Genomic DNA, 10,318 nt, shown 5'->3' on the forward strand with positions numbered 1-10,318 from the left:
TAAAACATTAACAACAGGCCCATAATCCCTCGGCTGATATTCCAGAAAATACCACAAATCTCGGCCCTTCCTAATTTGCACTCTAATACTCTCACCTTCCCAAGAATCACGCCACAAGCCTAACCCCGACGGTACCAGCCATGAACCAGCCTAACTTAGACTTAGACCAGCCCCTACTGGACCTACATGAGCCAAGGTTCTGGCTCTCCACTTTTGCAATTGCTTATCGGTAGACTGTCCATCACGAATTCTGTCTCTCAAAGTCGACTGTACTGATAATGTGGCAAGATTAGGGGCCTCGCCCCTAGCATAAACTGTAAGCTCAAACCGTTGTATCTCGGACTGCAACGGTCTTTGAAGTAATAATTGAGTGATAACTGCTGCTTTTCCACTTAGTGCGTCTGCCACAACATTAGCTTTCCCCAGATGATAGCTAATCTCACAGTCGTAGTCCTTTACTAACTCAGGCCATCTGCGTTGTCTCATATTCAGTTCCTTTTGGGTAAAAAAGTATTTCAGACTTTTATGATCGGGGAATGGGTTGCACTTCTCCCCGTAAAGGTAGTGTCTCCAAATCTTCAATGCAAAAACTACTGCTGCAAGCTCAAGATCATGTGTAGGGTAGTTTTTCTCGTGAATTTTCAACTGTCTCGACGCATATGCTATAACTCGGTCATTTGTCATCAGAACTGTGCCCATATGCTATATAGAACATACTCTCCTTGCCCTGATGGCATAGATAAAACTGGCGCTGAAATTAAGGCTTGTTTCAGCTTGTCAAAATTGTCTTGACACTCGGATCCCCAAATAAAATATTCATTCTTCTTAGTCAAGGATGTCAATGGTACTGCAATGGATGAGAATCCCTTGATAAATTTGCGATAATAGCCAGCTAGTCCCAAGAAACTGCGAATCTCGGTAACATTCTTCGGTACTGGCCACTCTTTCACTGCCTCAACTTTGCTTGGATCAACCTCAACGCCATCACTAGAAATGATGTGGCCTAAGAAAGCCACTCTATCGAGCAAAACTCGCACTTGATGAATTTTGCATACAGTTTCCTGTCTTGTAGTACTTGCAGTGCTGTCCTCAAATGACGACTATGCTCATCTTCATTCCTCGAATAGATCAATATATCATCAATGAAGACTATAATAAACTGATCCAGATACGGCGGAAATACGCGATTCATGAGATCCATGAAGATCGCTGGTGCATTAGTCAGACCAAATTGCATGACCATAAACTCGTAGTGCCCATATCTAGTACGAAATGTCGTCTTGTGAACATCCGACTCTGTCACTTTCAACTGATGGTACCTAGATCGAAGATCAATCTTAGAAAATATTGATGCTCCTTGCAACTGATCAAATAAATTTTCAATTCATGGCAGTGGATACTTATTTTTGATAGTGACCCTATTGAGCTCTCGATAATCGATGCATAGACGCATACTCCCATATTTCTTCTTCACAAATAATAGCGGTGCGCCCCATGGAGAATTACTAGGGCGAATGAAACCCTTGTCTAGCAATTCCTGGATTTGATCTTTTAATTCTTTCATTTCAGCGGGTGCTAGACGATAAGGTGCTTTAGATATAGGAACAGTGCCCGACATCAGATCAGTAGAGAATTCCACTTCACGATCGAGTGGAATGCCATAAACGTCTTCAGGAAAGACGTTGGGAAAATCTCTGATAATATCAACATCTTCTAATTTCTAATTTCTAATTGATAAGAGCATGTGAGGTAGTGACTCACGCTAGAAAAGCTTGGCATCCGTGTTTAATAAGCTTCCTCGCATGTAGACAAGAGATAGCATGCGGCATTTGCTTGTTTCTCGCCGCCTCAAAGACAAAAGATTTACCACTAGGCGGCCGAATAGACACTGATATATGATGGAAATCAATCGAAGCTCCATTCGTTAATAACCAATCCATCCCAAGTATAATATCAAATTCAGTCATAGGGAGCAAAATAAGATCTGCCCGAACCACATCTTTGAATAAACGGAGCTCCAGATTCTTGACAATTTTAGACGTGGGCATTAGATCACCGGAAAGAATAGAAACTTTGAAACCCAATCCCATATCTTGAGGAGTAATATTCAGTCTTTTGATGAAGGTTTCAGATATGAATGAATGTGTAGCTCCCGAATCTAGTAGTGCATAGGTAACTACCCCTTGAATAATAATCCTTCCAGCGACGAAAATATCTTTTAAATTTTTTCGTGTTGAAGCTTAAATAATTTCTATTGTTAATTTTCCCAAATTTAAATGAAGATTACGTGTTGTACTTAAACATTTCTTGAAAAATTGCATTTTTGGTTCTTAAATTTTCAATTTATTGCAATTTAACCTTGTATTATTTCGAAAATTCTGATTTTAATCTCTTAAATTTTGAGAATTTAGTTTTTGACCCTCAAGATTTCGAAAATTGCATAATGGCCCCTTACTTATCGAAAATTACATTTTAGTCCTCAATATTTTGAAAATTGCGTAATGACCTCATACTAAAATTCGAAACCCCTAACAAACCTTAATTATGATTTTCTTTAGATTTTTGGCCCTAAGACTTTTTTATTCAGAAATATCACATCCTTCACAAAAATTAAGGCACAAAAAATACCAAATTCTAAGGTTTTCTAAAATCACAACTCAAATCCAACTAAGGTAGAACATGCAACCTAAGTTCCACTAGATAAATCTTGTTCCCAATTCAATCTTTTAATAACCAATTTAACATTTCATGCAATAATAAGCAATATAAAAATGTTAAATGACTAGGTTAACAGTGATAAGAGTAGTGTCTGGTTCCCCTTCAGCTTCCTCTGCATTCATAGCATAAGCTCACCCAACGGTGGGTGCATTCTTCTTCGGACAATCAACAGCTTTGTGCCCTTCTTCCTTGCATATGAAGCACTTAGTAGTACCCCACACACATGGTCCATAGTGTAGTCGATTGCACTTCTTGCATGGTTGTCTTTCTGCCGTCTTTGGTGCTGCAGGTGGTGGCTTTGACGATGCTTGCTTCTTGACTTGACCTTGGGGCTTTTGAGGCCCTTGAGGTCTAGGAGGACCCGTGAAACATCTGCTATTCGTTTTCTTAAATCGTACTAGAAATTTTTTTTTTCAAACCTCACATGACATCGGTCGAATTGCATACATAAAACCTAAAATATTTTTGACATCCTTTTAAAATAAAACAACCCACTAACAATTAAAAATCCAAAGGAAAATCTTTTAAAGCATAAAATTGTCAAACATTTTACCAACCTAAAAATATTATTTGAAAAGTATAGCCCATACTATAACCTCTCAAAAACCACTCATAAACATAAATAAAAAGTCATAAAAATATCTTTAATATAACTTAAAATCATAATTCATAACTAGTGCGGAAAACTAGCGTCGGTTCTCGGGTTATGTACACCTTCAGTCCAGCAAATTCAACCATCAAGACCTCCATTAACACAATTATCATAATCACATGCATCAATCACACCTAGTGAATCTAAAGACTCAACACACCATAATCTTGATAACAAGTACTACATATACAGATCACATACAACAGTGAAAAATAATTGTACTTAAAATATCGTTTTCATGAAAATGCAGAAACTTTAAACAAAATCATTTTCATGATGCATAAACTTTAAATAAAAACATTTTCATAACACACCCAGCCATCTCCTGATTTACTCGAGCCACGCCCAAGCCAAAACCTAGCCAACCCATCTAGGGACCCTCCTGACCAAGCCCAAGCCCCTGAACCTAGCCCAAGCTCGCCCAAACCCTGCTGGAACCTAACACAAATTCTGTCTATGGAAGGAACCCACGCCTATGATCTCCTAGCCCACTAGGACTCTTCCAGCCGAGCCACCATGACCCTAACCTTCCCTGGACCATGACTTGACCCAGCCCAGACCAGCCCAGCCCAGCCCATAGAACCCAGCAGCGAAGCTCCTGAACCCAGGGGCAGCAACCTGCGCGACTTGGAGTACTACCCCACGCTCCTCACCTTTTTCTCGAACCAGCAGTGACCCAAGCCCCTCCAGCCCATGGCCCGACCCATGCCCATGACCCTTGGACCTTGATGAACCACCCAGCTTGCCCTCAGACCAAGTTGCGAGCCCCTTTCTACCCCGATTAGCTTCTGCGTGAATATGGGAGGAGTCCCACTTCGGGTGGACTCCTTCCCCAAGCCTAGAACTCGAACCCTAGCCACCCTAGGACCCAACCCAGCCCTAGACCGAGACCACCCCTGCCCCTGGACGAGCCCTGGAAGAGCCGCACCAGCCCATGCCAAGAAACGAGCCACTTGACTCTTGTGCAATCAAAATACCCACGGTTCCTTCTTGATTGATGCCTACGGTTTTCCAACTTTTGTTATGCACGTTTTCAGCTTATTTGGTGTGTGTCTAGGGCCCTAAACTTTGTTTAAAACAACCTTAATCCACACCCTAACCATGGCAGCCCCTTAACACAAATTACACATGATTTTTGAATCAACAAACAATAGTTAAACACATGCATATGAATAGTTGCGAAAATTATAATTTAAGTGCCTTTTTTTCTTTCAAAACATGTTCAAATAAATATTATGGTGTGATAGATGTTTGAAGGAAATAAATATGGCGTGCTTTTGCATTTTTAACGCACGAAAAACCTTCGACGATTGCGAAGAACAGAGTAAGACCTTGGCTTGAACTTTTCCTTGAGATTTTTCGGAATTTTTCTTCAACTGTTGTGGGTGCGTGCCGTGTGTTTATGTTGCAAGGGAGAGTTTGAAAGTGTAGGGGAAAGTGGGCGTGAGTTTTTGGGGTTATGGGGTGGGTTTAGTATATTATACAGTTAATTAAAAACACTAATCAAGCTTAGGCTCATTAAGAAGTTAATTAGGCCCAATTATGCTCATTAGTGATTAATTAAAATATTAAAAATAATTTTGCTTAAATAAGTTTGTGAATTTATTTTTCGGGTTGCCATAACGTTCGTATTTTTGTTGAAAAACCAACACCGATAAAAATTACGTCCCGGCGTATAAAATCACCTAAAAAACCCTTATTTTCAAAAATAAGAAAAAACATCAGCCTTAATTTAAATAATTAAAAACAATTATTTAATAAAAACATTTTCTATTTTTCCGCCTTCGGTCTCTGTTCCTCGATCGCAACTCGAATAACCTTTAAAAAATATATTTTAATGCAACCATGTATAAAATATAATTTAAACATGTCAATATGCACAACATAATTAATTAATGTAATTAAAACATTTAATTGAAATACAAGAGAATTTAATAATTACATGCATGTGGTTTACGTGGACCCTTTAAATTTTCGGGGCGTTACAACCCGTATATGGCTTCTTATTTGGTTGATTGTTGTTCTGATGTTGCTGCCTCTTGCGCTGTAACTCAAACTCGATATCCTTCAAGGATTGCTCAGACTAGAATGCATAAGTAACTGCAGTAGCATAATGTAGAGCCCAAAATCAGTACACGTAAAACCCATGTAATTATTTTATAGTTAAATCGTTTATTTAATTTTAAAAATGATTTTTAGTGATGCATGATTTGTTTAAATTGCATTATTTTAATATTTATGTGATGCACGTTAAAATATTTTCTCGAGTTTCATGCTTCATGCGATTATTCGATGCGGGATCGAGGAGAAGAGACCGGGGATGATTTTTGGTAATTTTAAAACGTTGTAATTTATTTTAAGCCATTGGGACATTTTTAAATGCTTTATAAGTTTTTAGCATTTTTAAAATCTAATTGATTTATTTAGTAATTTTAAGATTTTTAAACTTTTAAAGTCTAGCACATGTACATTTTAATTTTTTTTATTATTAAGGATTTTATTTTAAGTTGGAGGAAAGTTAGTATTTTTAATTAATTGTTAATGATTTGATTAAACCAAAATTATATCCTAATTTCTATCAAACACACGTACACACACTTTTACACACACACACCACACGACCAAAACACACACACACTTCTCTACACTCTATTTCGGATTTTTAAAAAGAGAAAACCTAGGGATCTTACACTCTAGAGCAGCCGCCCCTTCCTCTGAATCTTTCCAGCAAAATTTTGTTGATTTTATTGCAAGAAAACCGTTCCACAAGCGTCCCGAATCAACCTCGCATCTTTCTCCGCTTCGGTATCGTCGTATCATGAGTTTTTCATATCAAAGGCACATATATTCTTTCGTTTATTCATCGATCTTGTCATATTATGCGTCATGTTGTGTAGAAGTTTGAGCAATGATGTTTGGATCAATTTTGAAACGGTTTTTGGATCACAAATCTCAATTTTTGCTGTCATATTTAAAACTGTGATTTTTTGGTCATGAGTTTGAGAAAAATTTTAACATATGAAACGTAGAACTTTTTGATACCTTCAATTTGACAGTAAATACGAATTATTTAGATAAACATTGAGTGAGTTATGATGTTTTTTGCAGGACTGCTCAAACTGCGTTTTTTTGAAAATTATGTATTGATGCGTTCTTGAAGTTTTATTATTGTAGGTTTCGTTGGGGATCGACAGGTGATTGTTGCTGTGTATAGGTATGCTTAGTATGATGTTGGGTTGGTATTTGGATTACCCTGTTGTGGGGACCCGGGCTCTAACTCGATTATCTTTGGGATTAATTGGATCTTTGTTAGAAAATGTGGGTCAAAAATTTTGCTTTTAACATACTACACATACATAAGCTTTATTGCATTTCATGAAAAGCAAATACATGTCTTGTTTCGTTCATACAATCAAACTAGTGTTTAAAATTATTAATACATGTCTAATACAACAACTAGTTTCTTGTGCTACGCCCGTGATCACCACGCTATCACCTCTCAATCATCCTCGTCTCGACCCTGATCCTGCCCCACCTGTTGTTATGCACACATACAGACACAACAACAGCCGAATACTCCGGTGAGAACAAATCCCAGTATAAAACATGGTACACATGCATACATACAATATAAATCATGAAGCATGCTATCCGGAATAGAATCAATGGCCATAGGTTCCATAATCTATGAAACCAAATCAATATCAGCATGCAAATGAAATCGAAATCATATCTTGACTCGGCTCGACTCTAACTCTAGGGATCCCGGTGTGAATAAGACGTCACACTCTGCCACCTACCCTCCCAATCGGGGTGACGGTACGTCTTATTCCTAGACTTCGGTCATGTCTATATCGAATGTTTACAATCGGAGTCAATTCTGCTCCTATGTGTCGATATCACCGAACGTATAGCTTGGCAAGTCTGCCAATGTCTTTCCTATCTTAAATGCTTGAATATAAATTTATAAACAAAGCATCAACATATAAAAAGATAACAATTTAGTATGTGATTTTGGGAAACTCAAATCAGATCTAATTCGAGTTATATCTCCCCGATTCAATATGAATTATACCTTTCTTGTCGTGAAATAAATTGAAGTCTCGAAGCCGGAATATCAACTCTGTCGATCTTAATCTGAAATGGCAATGTATAGATGTATTCTATCAAAATACAACTCAAAGCAAGCCTTGTACAATTCATTAATCATTCTCGATACAATTCAACGGCATAATGGCGTAGTTTCTCGATACTAATCAACTCAAATATCATTAATCAATGACAATAACTCACATATCTATTTGAATATAATCTCGACAAGTCATACTCCTCAAGAACATAATTTACCATGCTGATATTTGCATAATCTTTACGCAATACCTGCTGGACTTTCACAATAATCTCATATCCTATCCGTTTATCAATCCGGTAGTACATACATGTGTTCCATCATCTCAACAACATCTACTATCAAGCATATATGAATTCATTCAACACATGAATCTCAAAACATGCTGAAAAACATTAAAACATATACCCTTTCGAAGCCCTTGTCAAGAGGAGCAAGAATCTAAGCTCGGATTCAATTTCGGTTGGTTAGATCTTGCGAAACCAACAATTTAAGCTAGGAGGAAACCTTGCACCTTTTCTGGAATTGCTCTCGGTTCTAATGCTGGAATAGTGAGGAAATGAAGACACATGCATGGCAAGGACACATGTTTTATTTTTCACTCAACACTTCTGACCGCGGGTGCGCTCAAGCTACGACATTCCATCCAAAATTCTAGACTCGACGACCGCGGGTGCGCTCTGTCATGTACCGCGGGTGCGCTGACCCAACTGCCACTCAACCGCAGGTGCGGTATACTTCATTCCGCGGGTGCGGTCTTTTTTGTATTCAAAACTCTACTTTCTGCCCTTACACCGCGGGTGCGGTAGAAAATGGGGCGCGGGGGCGGTGTCCTTTCCATGCAAAACTTCATAATCTCCTCTTATTAACCTACAATTCTTGGGCATTACATTTCTCCCCCTCTTAGATATGAGTTCGTCCTCGAACTCGCAAGCAATCAATCAACGCATGTAAACGAAGCAATATAGTCAAAAGCTGAATAAAACTCACATCATGAAAATAACTTGGGATATCTCTGTCTCATCTCTGCTTCTGTCTCCCAAGTGGCTTCTTCAATGCCATGCCGATTCCATTGGACTTTCACTAACGGAATAGTCTTTGTTCTGAGCTGTTTCTCTTTGCGATCTAGAATCTGCAATGGTTGCTCAATATAACTCAGTGTATCGTCAAGCTCGGCTTCGTCAGGCTGAATGACATGAGAAGCATCAGGCATTTATCTACGCAACATTGATACATGAAAGATGTCATGTATCCCATATAAAGATGGAGGAAGAGCAAGTCTATACGCACGATCGCCAATCTTTTCAAGAATATCGTACGGAACGATGTATCGAGGAGACAATTTCCCACGTTTGCCAAATCTGACAACGTCACTGAAAGGAGAAATCTTCAAGAATACTCTGTCTCCCTGCTCAAACACCAACGGTCTACGTCTGATGTTCGCGTACTTCGCCTGTCTATCTTGTGCCGTCTTCATTCGTTTCTGAATTATCTTTACTTTCTCAGTCATCTCACGAATCATATCAGGCCCAAGTTCTGGTACCTCTGAGATGTCATCTCAGTACAACGGAGATCTGCACTTCTTTCCGTATAAAGCTTCGAACGGTGCCATCTCGATGCTAGTCTGGTAGCTGTTGTTGTACGAGAATTCACAAAGAGCTAGTGAATCTTGCCAACTAGTACCAAAATCTAGTACTACAGCTCTCAGCATATCTTCTAAAGTCTGGATAGTCCGCTCTGACTGTCCGTCTGTCTGGGGATGGTAAGCAGTACTCAAGTGTAAAGTCGTACCTAGAGCCTGCTGTAGACTGTGCCAAAAGTGTGAAGTGAATCGTGGATCACGATCTGATACGATCGTCTTCGGCACACCATGTAATCTGACCACCTCTCGGACATATATCTCGGCCATCTGATCATATCTGTACGTCATATTGTACGGAATGAAGCATGCGGATTTGGTCAATCTATCTATCACAACCCAAATCGCATCGCAGCCTCGGGATGATCGTGGTAACTTCGTGACGAAATCCATGGAAATGTGATCCCATTTCCATTCAGGAATAGCTAAACTCTGAAGTAACCCTCCGGGCTTCTTTCTTTCGGCCTTCACCTGTTGGCAATTCAAGCACTTAGACACAAACTCTGCAATATCTGTCTTCATCTGTTTCCACCAGAATTGTGTTTTCAGATCATTGTACATCTTCCTGCCACCAGGATGAATACTGAACCGACTACAGTGCGCTTCTGACAGTATCTGTTGTTTCAAATCTGAAACATCTGGCACTACAAGACGGTTATTCACATACAAAACATGATCACGTACCTGATACTCAGAAATATGTCCTGATCTGACCATATCAATCGACTTCTGAACACTCTGATCGGTTCTTTGTGCCTCTTTGATGCGAACAATCAAATCTGGTTCACACTGAATAGTGGCAAGTCGCAACGGTCTACTATCTGTATCAAATGCTAATCCAGAAAAGCAACAATCTTCTATCATATTCGAAACACCTATCGTCGACAAGGATAAGGAACATACCTTTCGACTCAAAGCATCCGCTGCTGCATTCGACTTCCCTGGATAGTACTTGATCTCGCAATCAAAGTCTTTCAGCAGATCAAGCCATCGTCGCTGTCTCATATTCAACTCTGACTGAGAAAACAGATACTTCAGGCTTTTGTGATCAGAGTAGATCTCAAATTTCTCGCCATACAGATAGTGTCGCCATATCTTCAGTGCAAAAACGATAGCCGCCAATTCAAGATCATGAATTGGGTATCGAGTCTCGTGTGGCTTCAACTGTCTCGAAGCATAG

Source organism: Primulina huaijiensis, chromosome 1, assembly GCF_012295235.1.
Source record: "Primulina huaijiensis isolate GDHJ02 chromosome 1, ASM1229523v2, whole genome shotgun sequence".
Lineage (NCBI taxonomy): Eukaryota > Viridiplantae > Streptophyta > Magnoliopsida > Lamiales > Gesneriaceae > Primulina > Primulina huaijiensis.